Genomic DNA, 13,489 nt, shown 5'->3' on the forward strand with positions numbered 1-13,489 from the left:
ACTTGCCACAAGAAGTTGTTTATATTAAATTCACAAATGCAAGGAGAGAGATGTGAATGTAGCAGCTGAGTTTTGACAATTTTATCCTGCTTGTGAAAGTGGATTCCACGTTAACTCCTAACAGTGATGATAACCAAGCCCTAGTAGGAGGACCAGGAGTTAATCTGTTGAGTTTGGCTGAGTTCATTTTCCCTTAGCAGCCCTCACAGTGCTGTGCTTTTCACTGGCAGCTGGAAAGGTGCTGATAACACAGTGGTGCTTTGGTTGCTGCTGGGCAGTGCTGGCACAGTGTCAGCACTGTCTCCCCAGCTTTCTTGCCTAGCCCATCAGTAGGCTGGGACTGGGCAGGGTTCTGGGAGAAGACACAACCAGGCCAGCTGATCCAAACTGACCCAAGGGATATTTCGTAGCATATGACTTTAGCTCAGATATAAAAGCTAAGTAAAGGAGGAGGAAGGGGGATGCTTTTTATTTACGATGTTTGCCCTCTGGAGCAACAACTCCAGGTGCTAAAGCCTTGTTCCTGGGAAGTGGCTGAACATTGCTCTCCAACAGTGGGAAGCAGAGAATAAACCTATATTTTCCTCTTTGCTTGTGTACGTGCAAACTTTCACTTTTTCTTTAGTAAACTGCCTTATCTGAACCTGTGAGTCCTTTTCAATCTTATTTTCTCTCTCCTGTCCAGCTGGGAAGGAGGATGATCAAGTGGTTTGGTAAGCATCTGGTGCCCAGCCCAGGTCAGCCCACCACACCTGTGCACCACCAAAGCAACCGCTTTAGACCCTCATTCTGGGAGAGAATGGAGGCTTGCATGAGGCTGTTTCTGCAAGATCCAGCCTGGGCTTCCATCCAGAACTCTCTCTGTGTTCCCTTTGCTCCAGACATGAGACAAAGGCTCTGCCTCACCCTGGGAGGGAAGATCCCACCTTATCCTTTTACGTGAAATCTGCAAAAGAAAAATTTGAAGTGAAAATGAGGCAAGATTTTCTGTGGTTTATCACCCTTCATGAGTGCTTGTGGGACAGGTGCATATGCTGCCTAGAAAGCTAAATATGCAAGACTGCTGTTGAAATTACATGCTGCCCTTGTTTAATTTAAAGGTTTCCCTAAGCACAGAGCTATATTTATTTGCTGTCCAGAAATCTTTGTATAACAACCTTCTTTAAATTACAGCCAAGCCTTACTTAAATAAGCTCACTTGACCAAACTGAATTTTCATCTTTGTCTCAGCATCCATTCTGCTTATTTTATCATTAAAACCTCAATTGAATTCAGATGCTGCAACGGAGAAAGGGATCATCTGTGTAAACCTGTTGCCCAGGGAGCATTTGTCAGGGGTTCTCTTTCACAGCAGGTTAGACTAAGAACTGTTGGGCATGGTGTAGGAGCAGTTTGTCCTGCCTTGGAGTACTTCAGTGGACTATTTCTTTCAGTTATTTAGACTCCATTTTAATTTTTATTTTACCACCGCGGAACCCCCAACCTGTGGATTCTTAAACCAAAGAGAGCTTTGCTCTGGTGGGACAGTTTATTGTGGAGCCAGTCTGTGAGGTACATAGATGGGAAGGTGGCACGGGGGGAAGGTTTCTATAAATAGCACAAAAATTCTTCAGAAGGGAATCAGAAATCTTAGTTAGAGTAGGCATACATGCACTCTGGTCCGTACACTTGTACTTTACAGATCAGCTGTCTTCGGGAGGTACTTGCTGTCCAGCATCTTTCCAAAATATCCTCTGAAATATGCAGTTCTCTGGTGAGGTCAAGGACAGGAGTCTGCTCAAGAGAAGTCCTGATGAGGCTTTCCAACACAGGCACAGGGCTCTTCTGTATTTTTGTATACAGCTCTATATATAACTCCCTGTATGTGGCCAGAATGAGTCCTGCAGGGCAGTGATAACATGCCCTCTGTGACTTCCCAGTTGCTATAGATAGCTTCCTGTGCACACCATGCAAACTGCTACTACCACCAAATTTTTCTGATGGCTCCATGCCTTGACATCTGTTTTCAGTGTAAAAAAACTCCAGCCTCCAACAACTTCTTTCTACAGAATGAGGAGCTGCTGGTGCAAGTGAGGACTATGATGGTGGTGGGCATCTGAAGAAAACTGCGTTAACAAGGTGAGCTTCCCTGGCCATAAGACAAGTCCTGTCTCTTTCCCTTCTGCCAGCCCTGCTTTATCCTAGTTTTTTTAAACACAGGAATGAGGGAACTGCAGAGGCACATGTTTACTCTGCCCAGGATGCACACTTCTCCCTGCTGAGGGGCGTTGCCAGCTCTGAGCACGAGTTGGGAATGGCAGCTATCAGTGGGAAAGCTGTTCCCCAGCCATATGACAGCTTCTGAGCTCAGTGGCCACCAGCACAGACCTGGCCAGGCATGCCAGCCTGGGCTGTGCCCCACGGGCCCCGTGCAGAGCAGCAGGAATGCTCCTGGCATATTTCTCCTGCCCCTGGATGGTCCTAACACTGCATTTCCCTTGGCCTCTACCTGTAACCTCTTGGGACTGTTGCAGGCTTTCTCATCTCCTGTAACTCCAAGTCATGGTGCAGAAGCCACAGAAAAGGCAGGCGTCACAGGTCCCTGCATGAAGAAAACACAAGCACACTGTTTTTGGCTGCAGCAGAAACCTGAGCAAACACACAGGCATTTGAAATGTTACGCAGCATCTGTTCCCCAGGGAGGGCAGTTTTTTAAACCAAAGGCTCCACTGACTTTGGAGACCAACAGTTCCCACAGTTTCCCTTCTATAAAAGGAAATTAAATTCTGCAGCAGCTGTTGATATGATAGCCAGTCTGGACTGGACCCTCCTCCCATCCCCTTACTGGCTGCCCAGCCTACTCCAGCTACCCACAGGCCACTTGTCCTGTCAGAACAAATTGAGCTTTTTGGTGCTTTTTGATGCTAGCTGGATTTGGGGTCAACAGGGACATAAAACAAGACTTTTTTTTTTTTGTTTTCTTTTTTAAACAAGTAAATGCCCTGATCTCAGTCACTTCAATGAAGTTTTGTGCTCTGGAAACACTGGCAAATGAAGATTCAGGCACTTTAGATGTTCCTTGTCTTATGGGTTGACACAGCGCTAGCCTAAACACTTCTGCTCGTCTACTGCTGTCACTCTGGAACAGATTATTCTTGTTTGCTTTAAACTAATGGTAAGAAAAATTAGGTCAGGGTAACATGTTCCATTTTGCCAACATTTTACACACATTCAACATGAATGCAGTAAAATTGTAATAAATAATACAATATTCCAAACTAGGATGAGTTTGTCTATCTTTGACCTCTTTGAAATCCTTGCCCAACAAGTTATTTGGGGAGGGGACTGAGAGGGGTCACCCTTGGCTCTCTAACAGGCATTTGACTTTCCTCTCCACAGAAGGGCAAAGTGAGTGTGCCTCTGTGGATTCAGTGTGTTGTAACTGAATTGGAGGGAAGTCTGTTCTGCTCAGTTAGGCTGCTGCATCAGGGAGGCCTGATGAGAACTGCTGTACTTGTCAAGCAGTCTGTAGAAGTCAAAGGAATGAAAAGAAATTTTCATGGGAATCCAGGGAGATTTAATTTCCTAGAAACTCCAGAAGAATGTGTAAGTACTTGTGGGCCCATGGCAGGGATTCACATCATGGGGGACCCCTGCTTCTGCCTGTGACCCATGAGATGAAGGCAACCAAGGCCACACAGCAAGGTTGGCAATGGCTCAGTTTGCTCTGAGGTATTTGTGGGACAAAACAGCTGGAGCCATGGCTCTCTACTTCTGCACCCTCTGCCTGGCTCTGCACCTTGTGGTGCTGGGCTTGCCCTGCAGAGCAAAACACATGGGGAACCAGGCAGAGCCATGATTTGGGGGTTTGGACCCCAAATACTGCTGGTCAGGGACAGGAAATTTATGCCCCACATCCTCTCCACATTCCACACAACAGGACTAGGGAGCAGGAGTGTCACTGTACTCCATCCTTGGCTCTTTATTAGCACTAAAAGGAGCAAATCTCTTTGCAGTGATTTCAGACGAAGTCCCCCAAGTGACATTTCTGACCTTTTGCTCTGTGATGCACATCCCTTTATACACATAAGCCAACTTTGTTTGAGCCACTTGTTCTTTGACAGGTCACCTGTGCCTTTGTCAGCCTTCAGAGGGGGAAGGAGGCACAGGAGCTCTCAGCAGTGGCAGCTGCCCAGAGGCAGCAGAGTCAGTGCTCCTGCAGACAGCTACTCCAGCAGTGTGCCTAAATGCTGATCCCAGCTGGATACTGGTGTTAAATGGAGCTGTTGGTGTGGGGGTTCTGGAGAGCCTCAGATGCCCAGCGGGCACACAGGTAAAGGGGCAGGGTCGTTCTGGTGCTGTGTGACACCGGGAGGGTCAGCCCTTGGGCACAGCAGGGTCTGCATCGGCCTTGCTCTGTGCAAAGTCCATCTGCAGGGAGCTTAATCCACCTTTAGAGGGGATTAAAGGCTTTATTAACCCATGGGTACATGTGGGGGATGAATTTTATTGTAGGAGCACAGCATGCCATTTTGAAAAAGGAAAGTTAATTCAAACCTAATCCTGGTATAGTTAAGCTGAAAGAAAAGTGTAAGAGCCCAGCTGACACACTTAAACCTTGAAGGCATGAATTGGACAGGCCTTGTAGAGGGGTGTAATAGCCTCCAAAGGCCAGCTGAAACTAAAAAGCTTTCATGTCTATACTTCATTCTTCAGAGTCTTCACAATTACAGACCTGCCCCTTTTGCAAAACACACAAAATTACTAAAACATACATGACAACATTTGCACGCAGATCTCAGCAGTGATCATCTTTCCTTTACCTTTCTCTGATTTGCATGTCTCTGATTTCTTCATTAGACACATTGTTTTAAGTAACTGATCAGAGCCAGTAAATTAATAGACTCAAGCTTGCTGGGTTTTGCTCAATTAATATTTGTTAAAACTCTAGATAGCCCAAATTCTCTTTGTATTGTCAAACTTGATTAACAGTAGTTGCAACAAAAAATGGCAATTACATGATATATTCATGGCATGCATAATTATGTACTTTATTCCTCATAAATATCTAATAACATACTCCATACATTAAATATTAATAATGGTCTACATACTTAACCCATATTTTTTAAATGAGCTTGTTCCCAGGGGCATGTGATACTCTCCTAGTGTCACATGGGACAGGCTAGGAGGAAATCATACATAAAAATAATTTTTCAAACAGTGCAGATGCAGTTTTCTCTCTGTATTTTATTTTGTGTGCTTGTATCTCAAAAATACTGAATGAATATATTAATGGAACTTGAACAGAGGTCTTTAAAGGGAGCAAGACAAAAAGCCTAGGGATAGGTATCTCCAGTGTCAAAAAGTTCTGAGCACAGTAGAACAAATTATTTGGCTCCAATATATCATGGATTTGGAATTCACTTTTTAATTTACAGACAGAAGTAAGAGAAACAAGAGGTACAGGCAAAAGGTGAGAATCTTTCCTCTTGCCATTCACAACCAAGTATGTTGTGTTAGCCACTGCTTCAGTACCTCCTGTTGTTTATTTGCCATATTAAGTCCTCTGTGTTTAGTGACCTTCATCTTTTTGCAGTTTTCTATTAAAGTACATGAAAATAAATAAAACCCTGTTTCAGTCTGTGATAATCAGGGATAAAAATAAGATCCCTAAGGAAGTTTAGAGACATTGAAAAACCAAACTCTCCAGCAGAAAGTGAAGATGTGATTTGACAGCTGCATCGTGCGAGATAACTGGGGATCCCAGGCTAAATCTGAATCCTGAGTGGAGTTCATTAACATGGTTGTCAAGGTGAAGATGCGGAGTTGGCCACCTTGAAAATAACATCAGTTAAAATGTGGGAGAGATGCAGAAGCAGATGGTTTTCTGACTGCTTCTCAAGAGACTTTGGAAACTTTTGCTCCTCTGTTTACCCGAGAGCAGCACAGGTGGGGGGAATAAAAAAGGCAGGAAAAAATGCCCCTGTGGTGCCTAGAAAAACTAGAGATGGGGTTTATTGCAGGGAGAGGTTTATGTCTGCAAGCAAGTTCTCTGCTCTTTGAAATAGTTTGGTCTCATTTGTCCTGCTTGCTACATCCTTCCAGTCATCATAAGGTCTCATCTGTTTCATGGCAGTTTTTTTTCTGCCAGTGACAGTTCACATCTACATCACTCCCTGCAGAAGGAAGGAGTTTATATAAAATTCATAAACTCTTCACATGGATTCTCTTTCATATTACTCAAGCAGGATGCAGGCCTCTGAAAGCTGTTTGTAGAATAAAAGCAGGTCACAGTCTCTACCAGAGACATGCACACTCACATTTCAGAGCTGTTTCTTCCATGATTTCAAATGTTTTCTCACTTGTACAATTCAACAGTGAAGCATTTCATGCCAGATACTAGCACAGTTTTCTACTATCACTAACATCACCTTTCTTGCATCTCCATTGTTCAGTGATGTAGGAGTTGTCTGAGATGAAAGTACATCTATACGAATCCATTTTCCCCCGGCATCCTGTGAAATGGAAGTGCTCTTTCTCTCCTTAGTACTGAATTATTTGTGCTAGCTCTTAACTATATCACCTGCAGCTGGTTATAAACACCCTTTAAGTAGATTTCCTCAGGAGATGATGGCCAACAAGTTCAAGTGTATTTACAGGAGAGCAGTGGGAGAAGACCAATCTCACCATGGTGCTAGACAGCTACTGAGGGTGTGTGCTTGACTGGATTCCCTGTGCCATGGAAATGGGAAAATACCTCACATGTCCTAGGGGAACAGAAAGACAAAAGCATCTGAGTAAGCTTCACTGTTCAGATCTAGTTTAGAAGTCAACTAAGACAGAGAAGGAGATCAAAGATGAAATCTAGAGCTGTTGTCATTGTCCTGGGAGAATCAACATGATTCACAGGTCGGGAAACACAGATTTCCTTTGTGTTTAAATTTGTGTACCAACATGCCACAACAGAACCCTGTGCTGCGTGGCGTTTCAGGACTGAAATACAGGACCAGTTTTTCCACTGATATAAAATTATACCAAATAGTTTATATAATTTGGTAATCTGTCTGGTATCCTTATTATTTTTGGAGACCTGCTTCAAGTTTAAGTAACAGAAACCAAACATTATCCTGTATGTTTCACTTTAACATAATATGACATGCTGTTAGAAAATTTCATGACAACAGCAGGTTCTAATTGATCCTGGTTCCTTAGAAAGGAACTGATGTAAAACACAAAGCAAAAGAAGAAGTATGAAAAGCAGTTTCATATCTCGTATTTATGTGGAACTGGTGAGGAGCTCCAGCTATTTTCAACATACTGCCCACCTCAGTAAAGGTTGTGTGAAACACAGCCATCAGTTACCAAGAGGGGTGAAAGCCCCTGGGCCACAGCTGCAACCTGAAGCTTCCCCATCTGTCCAAGGCCTTCCAAGTGTGCATTCCCCTGTCAGTCTTCTGCCACTCAAGGCAAAGGCTGGCACAAACTGTCTGCTATCCAAGGAGAAGTAAGCAGGAGCCTTCAGAATGGCTACAGGAATCAATATCTTCTGCAGAGGATAGTCCCAAATTCCTAGCTAGTCTGGATATATGGAGAAAGCTTGTGTAAATGATGCTGAACTGTCCACAGGCTCACTGCTGTCCACTGCTCAGCCTTGCAGGACTTGCAGAAAAACACTTTTCTGCAGGCCTGCTGGCAGAGAGCCCTGCCATGCAGGGGCCAGGATCATCCTGGCTAGAGCTTCCTGGGAGGAAAGCCATTGCTGAAGCTGTGAAATCAATGCAAAAGTGGTTTGTGGCTTCCCCATGCTTAACTATCACTGGCAGCCATCTGAACCTAGAGTGCTAACAGAGCTAATCCTGAAACAAAACCACTCCAGGAAGAGATCATGAAAGAACCATCAGCTTCTTCCATCTTCTCCTGTATCCGTCTTACCCTGGCTGATTTCATGACTTGAGCTACATTTACATCTCTTTACATTTACATTTACATTTATCAATTTATGGAAGTGGGACATGAGGAGGTGAAGGAAGGGGAACAAGGAATCATCCTTTTTTGTCCTAAGTCCTTGAATTGCAGCCCTGTCTGTCCATAACCTAAAAGGTTTGGTGGAAATAGAGAAAAAAACACACAACCCAAATCCAACTGTTGAAGAAAAAAAAAATCATGAGACAGCAGCCAGAAATTCAGAGCACGTAGGCCACAATACTGGCGTGGTTTGTGGCTGAAGAACACAAGACAGAACTCTGATTTGGAGCAGACCCATGGTGCATGCACGGGAGGAGACTTGTCTCACATACTTTGGCTGGTGGCTGTTGGGGGTTGCTTAACCAAGACATGACAAAGCTGTGGTGAGGTTCAGGTGCAGGCGTGCCTTCCGCTGAAAGGGTTCCAGTGGACTACACAGCCTGTGCTGTGGAGCACGAATGGCTGTAAATTCCCTGGCTTTTCACACAGCCTGTCATTAAGGAGCCGTAGGGTCAAAGGTATGTTTGCTCTTGGTGCTGGTTGTCGTTTGGAGATTCACACTGATACTGTGGTACAGCCTTCCTTGACGCAGGAGTGCCGCTGTCGCTGAGGCCACCGCCAGCGTGGCTTCCTGCAGATGGCTGCTGGGCTGGAGCAGTGTGGGAGAAGCAAGGTACTCCTTCAGGCAGTCCCTTGTCCCAGCCTCAGCCAGCCCTGCTCTCTACCAGCACTCCACACTGAGGCAAAGGATCTGCAGTAGTGAAAATTTCCTACATGACTGCCATTTGGTGAGCTGAAATCAAACCAGGAAGCAAAATATCTCACACGGAGTTCAATTATATATGGAGGACTTCTCAGCTGTGTGGGTGATGACATCTGACTGTCCCCAGTGCCACTGCCCATTGTTTTTTCCTGGGCTGTTTGCACAAAAGCAAGGAGTGCACTGAAAGCCTGTCTATATCATAATAATGAGCTATTTGAATAATGAGTAATTTGATATACATAATTGTGCTATATCTAGTAACAGAAAAGTCTCGAGCTATTCATGAGTCCCGTTTCCTGAGAAAGGAAGGATATACTATTTCAGTGAGTAACCTGTAGAGAGAATTTGAGATAACATTACTACTATATCAATATCTTAGGAAATGCAGCCTCTGAGGGGATACATTATACTGTTATAAAATACTCTTTGGTGTGTTTTCACCACACAGGGGTGATGTGCTCCATGGGCTACCTGATAGCTACAGCGTAAGAAGGGCTTGTCACCTTCCACCTCTCAGCTTGGAAGAGGACTGATGAGACAGCAGTGGGCTGTCCATTCACCTGTGCTTCTCCCCCGGGTCTTGCAGGCAGCTGGGACCTTTGTGTTTGAGGAAGTTTGACTCCAGAACAGGAAGAAATGAGCTACTGCTGGCTGAAGCAAACTGCAGTTCCTCTACCAGAAGGAAGGTGTATATAAGGCATGGAGTGGGGACAGGCACAGAGAAGAAACATGATGTCTGCCACATGTCAAACACCATTCCCCAGCTGTCCTGTGGAACCCCCTTGCCCACTGTGTCTGGGGGGTTATGCAGTGCCTCACGTGATAGCTGATCCTCATGCCTGATATGAACATTTCAGTGGCACTGATGGTTGCCTTCATCAAGCAGAGGAAGGTACTTGGGTTGCTGGGACTGCTTTTTCTGCCACAGTTGTATACAGGCATGTTGTATCCATTTCATCCCTAAAAGTTTCACCAGGCCTGGATGAAGAAAAGAGATGACAGGAAAATTTTCTCCTGTTTGAGTTACCTCACAAACACATCACCAGTCAAGTGCAAACATACAAGAGAGATCATGTATGCAATTATGCACATTTTAGTAGGTGTTCTCTGTTGAGACACGATTTGTCATTTAAACAAAAGCTTAGAATTTAAGAAAGCCAGATGGACCCTGAGTACAAATGCATCATGCTGTTCCTCAGCATACATCCACTGCAAGCTGTACTTTGAAAGGAGACATACCTGCCTTGGGTATTGCCTTGGGGGGCACACACGGGCCCCAGCCCAGTGCCACAGGCTCAGTAATTGATGCAGCATCGCCCAGTTTTGATGAGACCACCAGCAGGTGTAACTTCGTCGGCTTTAACACAGCTCCCGCGGCCGCGACACCTGAGCGGAGGCGGTGCTCCTGGGCACCTCCCGGTGCCTGGCAGTCCTGCCGCGACGCTGCGGGATGAGACGTTCTCATGAGCATCCCGGGCCCAGTGACCGGGTGGGCGGGCGGAGCACCTGGGGCACCAGCGCGGTCCTGCCCCAGAGAGCGCCGGCAGCGGGCTGCGCGGCGGGAGCTCAGGGGCGGCTCCGGAGTGATCCCGCCTGGAGTGAGCGAGGAGTCATGAAAACAGCTGCGGACAGCACCCGGTTCGGCTTCATCTCTAAGCTTCTGAAGCCGGACAAGGTAGGGACGGCTAGCGGGACGCGGCGTGGCGGGCAGGCAGAGCCGGCGGGCAGAGACGGCTCCCTTCGCAAGTGGTTTGTCGGGTTTTTTAGGGGAATGTTGGGGCGGGAATGACTCGTCTTTACAGCTAATGTACTCTGGAGGTTCGACTAATATTTGCCACACACTTCCGAGGCTACGAGGTGAAAAAGTTCAAAAATAATTTCCACGCCAAGTGTCCCCAAGCCCAGCACAGCTGGGCGCGCATCTGTCGTGTTTGCGGCTCTGCTCTGCTCCGTGTGCGGCGGAATGCCCCGCTCCAGCGCGGGGACGGGATGCCTCCTGCCCGGGGGGCTGCTGCCGCTAGCCACCGTCTGCGGGCAACGCGGGAGAGAGAACTGTCTTCCCCAGGCGCCGATTCAGATTTGGTAAGTATTTTGGGGAAAACTTGCGCGCGCATTTCGCAGGAAAGAAAAAAATAAAAGAAAAAAGGAGGAAATCCAACCTATTGTATTGTTGAGCTGCTGATATGTGTGCAAACCAGGGTGCACCAAAGATTCAGGCGTAGTGGGTTTTCTTCAAAAAATGAAGCAGCCACAATATTTTTTAAACTTAAAAATAATTGTGGCAAACAATGGTGCTATCAGAAATATTGCTTGTTCCAGATTCATCCAGATGGCTTTCCAGAATGTCTCCAAAGACTGCCTTCACAGCCAGTTCTTAGTGCACATCTTTCTTCCCCTCCCTCTCCTCCACTCCCTCTTCTAAAAGTTCTGGAAGAACCTTCAGAGCAGGTGAATGAGGAGTTTCCGGGGTGATTTTCTGCTTCTTCTTGCCTGAGTATAATCATGCCAAGGCTGTAAAGGAAAATTCAGTCCTGTTCTGTCCATTTTACACACCAAAGAAAATCATAAAGTGTTTCAGGTCAGAAACTCCTTGTGCCTGGAACGTCCCTGTAATGGGACAGTGCTACATCTGTCCCCCATTCCACAGTTAAGCAGTTTGTACTTAATTCAGACACCCTCTGCAAGAGCATATGGCTTGATAGACAGCAGAGTTGGCACAGTAGTGTGAAATATGCATGTTTATTACAAACAGTGCTGTTGTTTATACACAGACAATGACATTGCCAAGTCCCATCATCACAGACACTTGAGGTACATGAAGAAAAGGGGAGCAACAGCAGTTGTGTGTGACTGCCACACACTTCCCATGGTGGCAGTCACTGCTTGAGCTTCTCCAGCTCCCCGCTCTGAGACCTTTTGCTCTCCACATTTTCCTTTTGCATTTTCTGAACCATCAGACCAGGGTTTTAGATTACAGCCTCTTTGTAATTTATTGATGCTATCCAGCAGCTTGGAGGTATTCTGCTGGGATAATTAAACTACTTTCTCAGATGACATAAATCATACCAGCAAAAGGACTCTTCTGCATGCTAAACTGTATTTGCTTGGGGTCAGGGTATTGTTGCTTAGAGGTTTCAGCACTCCAGTCTTCCTGTTTCCACTTCCCCCCATCAATAAAGCTTTTTCAATAAGCCTGGAAGCATTAACATTCTCTGAGTTAACTGCTAAGCATCTGGCTTTCGCTGGACAAAGACCTATTAGAAAATCAGGACACAATAAGAATACTTTACACTTGCACACTCACCTCTCAATACACAGGGTCCCTGCAGGTACGATGCATCAGCTCTTGAGCCCTGGGCACATGACCACTTTTGGCAAGCATGCTGTTTTTCCACTTAGCTGGCAACCTCCGTCAGACCTCTCAAACAGGGCAAATCATTATATATCACTTTTCCCTGGGGGAATGTCACTTCAAAAACCTGTTATCTCTTTTAATGATCTGTACTCATTATTTTCCTGTGACTCCCCTTCACACATACAACTTGAACATAGTACCAAGAACAGAAAGATGCATGTAGCACTTTTAGTTCCAATAAGACACTCCTTGTGTAATCCATATATCCACAACATCTGTTTAGGCTCACTACAATACTCTCTGAGATATTCTGGGCCCCCGTGGCACCTGTCACAAATGTCACAGCAGCATCTGAGAACTCCAAAATACCCCTGAGAGAGAGATTAACAACTAACAGCATTTTGTGTCAGAGGCACTGGTGCAGAAGGAGATTGTATGACCTTCTTTCAGAACTCTGAAATCTCCATTTAAAACACAGTAAGGACACTCATGTCTCTCAAAACAATGTATCATTCCAGAAATGGTCTCAGGCTCCTTCCTCACCCTCCCCCAAATTATTCCCTGTAAGTTTACTTTTGCAGAAGTCAAAACACACACAGTCCTACCCCAGCTATTCACCCAAACTCCAAATTGTTTGACTTTCGTATGTGTATGTTTTCTTCTTTTGAAATGCAGAGGATTCTCTTGTGGTATTAACTCCAGAGAATTTTTAGATGGTGTAAAGAAACAATCATATTGGATGGCTAAATGATAACAATACTTGCCATCTGTTCAGTAAAACCATTTTTGAGCATTTTTTCTGTAAGCAGAATACAATCAATAAGCTGATATAAACCAATGGGAGTTTCAGAGGGAAGCTAACAACTCCAACACTGTCCCTGAGATCCCCTTATTTAATTGAAATAAGGATCTTGGCATTTTTTAATCAAGGTCCTCACTCTCTCTTTTTTTCCTCCCTTGTTTGCTTTATTTTACCATCTATTCCTACACTCTGCGTGGTTTGCAGAAACTGACAGTTTGTGGTTTATAAGAAACAACTTTAAAAGCTATTTTTGAGAAAAAGCATTTAGAGAAATAGATACTACTGAAAACAAGCTCTAAACCCCATATGATATAAACACGAGAAATACATAAAATAATTTTAAAAATACATAAAAATAATTTTAAGAGCATTTCAAGTTCTGCATGCTCTCTGCCTGCAACCTGCAGGAGACACTGATTTCTGTCCCTGCCTTCTGCCTCATTTCATCTAATGACTAATGTAAAATTCTCTTGTGGAAGCATTTCACCTTCTGTCCAGGTGACAAAAAGGGATAGAGCTATACAGGGGTGCAAACTGAAATCAAAATGAGGAGCTGGAGAGGAGAAATGCAACATTTGCTAGTGGCTGTGGTGGCTGGCAGGTGGCTCTGGGCTGCCTGACT

The sequence above is a fragment of the Haemorhous mexicanus genome, chromosome Z (genome assembly GCF_027477595.1).
Source record: "Haemorhous mexicanus isolate bHaeMex1 chromosome Z, bHaeMex1.pri, whole genome shotgun sequence".
In the NCBI taxonomy this organism is placed as follows: Eukaryota; Metazoa; Chordata; class Aves; order Passeriformes; family Fringillidae; genus Haemorhous; species Haemorhous mexicanus.